The 2,507-nt window shown below is 26.8% G+C and overlaps 1 protein-coding gene across 3 annotated transcripts in view; it reads left to right on the top strand.

Moving 5' to 3' along the window:
• LOC137625050 (uncharacterized) overlaps positions 1-2,036 on the top strand; it is a 50,669-nt gene extending 48,633 nt beyond the window's left edge. For all 3 annotated transcript variants that reach the window (XR_011040819.1, XM_068355982.1, XM_068355983.1), the window contains one exon: positions 1-2,036. This exon is cut by the window's left edge. The gene's annotated coding sequence lies outside the window, so the exon portion shown is untranslated.
• Positions 2,037-2,507: the final 471 nt, after the last annotated feature.

Below are 2,507 nucleotides of genomic sequence, written 5' to 3'. Positions count from 1 at the left end.
TAACTAAAATAAGGGTCGATCGATGTAATCACACGATTAAAATAACTTAAAAAAAGGTCGATCGATGTAATTACACGATTAAAATAACTAAAAAAGGTCGATCGATGTAATTACATGATTAAAATAACTTAAAAAAAGGTCGATCGATGTAATTACACGATTAAAATAACTAAAAAAGGTCGATCGATGTAATTACATGATTGAAATAACAAATTAGGTTGGTCGATGTAATTACACGATTGGAAAACTAAGAATAAATCGATTGATGTAATTACATAATTGAAATAACTAAAAAAAAAGTCGATTGATGTAATTACACGATTGGAAAAACTAAGAATAAGTCGATTGAAGTAATTGCATAATTAAAATAACTACAAAAAGGTCGATCGATGTAATTACATGATAGAAGAAACAAGTAAAATTTCGATTGGTGTAATTACACGAATAAAATTACTCAAAAAGGATGGATCGATGTAATTGCACGATTAAAATAACTACTAAAGGTTGATCGATGTCATTACACGATTAAATTAACCACGAAAATGTCACTATGTAATTACACGATTAAGGTAACTTTAAAAAAACGTCGATCGATGTAATTACATGATTAAAATAACTGAAAGGTCGAGCAATGTAATTACACGATTGAAATAACTAAAATATTGTCGATTGATGTAATTACACAATTGAAATAACTTATAAAAAGGTCTACCGATGTAATTACATGATTGGAAAAACTAAAAATAAGGCGATCGATGTAATTATTCAGTTGAAATTACTAAACAAAGGTTAACTGATGTAGTTACATGACTGGACTAACTAAAAAAAAAGGTTGATCGATGTAATTACACGATTGAAGTGACTAAAAATAAGTCTATCGATGTAATTACACGATTGAAATAACTGAAAAAAATGTCGATCGATGTAATTACACGATTTGATTGAAGTAATTACACCATAAAAATAACTATAAAAAGTCGATCTATGTAATTGCACGATTGAAATAACTGAGAAAAAAATGTCGATCAATGTAATTACACGATTGAAATAACTAAAAAATAAGTCGATCGATGTAATTACACGATTTGATTGATGTAATTGCACCATAAAAATAACTAAAAAAAAGTCGATCGATGTAATTACACGATTAAAATAAAAAAAAGGTTGATCGAAGTAATTACACGATTAAAATAACTAAAAAAGAGGTTGATCGATGTAATTAGACGATTGAAATAACTAAAAAAAAGTTGATCGGTGTAATTTCACGATTTGATTGATGTAATTGCACCATAAAAATAACTATAATAAGTCGATCGATGTAATTGCACGATTGAAATAACTAATAAAATGTCGATCAAAGTAATTACACGATTGAAATAACTAAAAAGTGAAGGTTCGATGTAATTACACGATTAGAATAACTAAGATAAAAAGTCGATCGATGTAATTACACCATAAAAATAACTAAAAAAAAGTCGATTGATGTAATTACACGAATCTGATGTAACAAATGTGGTTGAATTGTGCAATGACGTCCATTTTGGTACAAAATATAAGATGTTTCGTTTCTCTTTCTAGTTTAAATTTTCCAACGACTAATTTCAGTTATTTCCCAATGGCGCTATAAAGAGTTGTTATATTAGGAAAGTGATATATTTTACTCATAGTGAATAATGGGGTGTTTAAATAAGACCTTGGTTAAAAAGAAATCTTAGGAAAGTGATATTTTTTACTCATAGTGAATAATGGATTGTTTAAACAAGGCCATAGTTAAAAAAAAAAGTGTGATTTATCATTGCTTTTAAATAAAATTTTTAAAATGAACTTAAAAAGAATCTGCTGTTCCGTAAAGAAAACGGGATTTAAGATGCATAGAAAACGGAACTGTTTCGCAAGTCATTGGTGCTCGGATAGGCAGCTGGAGAGAAATATTGAAATTGAAACACTATTATCTACAAGAGAAATTATAAAAAGAATTTTTTTAAAAAGTGTCTTAAACGAGTAATGGCTGTACTAAATACATTTTTTTAAAAGAATCGCAGTTCTATAGTACCCTAGTCTTAATAAAGCGGATTTTGCGTGTATATAGATAGATATGATAGTTTTGCATAGCAAAATATAATATAGGTATTATTTCTTAATCTTTTACGTTAAAATAGGGCTCCTATATAGACTACGTAGAATTAAACATATTTTTATAGATGCCTCCAGTAATATATTTACGAATATTGTGAGATGGAAGACTATAAATGGTTACTGGGAGTGATAAGTATGTAATAAAATAGATTTTTAGATAAACATATGCAATATATTAATAAGTGAAAATATAGTTCTAATGATTATACATGTTTAAAAACATTTTTTTTTTAAACTGACAATGGAAAACAAAAATATGTAATCAAATAGTTTTAAACATTCATATAAAATATATTATTGATAGAAAATATATTTCTTATGATTATATATGTTTAGAAACTAAAATTGATTTTTTTTAAACTGACAATGGA

The sequence above is a fragment of the Palaemon carinicauda genome, chromosome 31 (assembly GCF_036898095.1).
Source record: "Palaemon carinicauda isolate YSFRI2023 chromosome 31, ASM3689809v2, whole genome shotgun sequence".
NCBI classification, from domain to species: Eukaryota; Metazoa; Arthropoda; class Malacostraca; order Decapoda; family Palaemonidae; genus Palaemon; species Palaemon carinicauda.
This window is presented reverse-complemented; position numbering and strand designations above follow the sequence as displayed.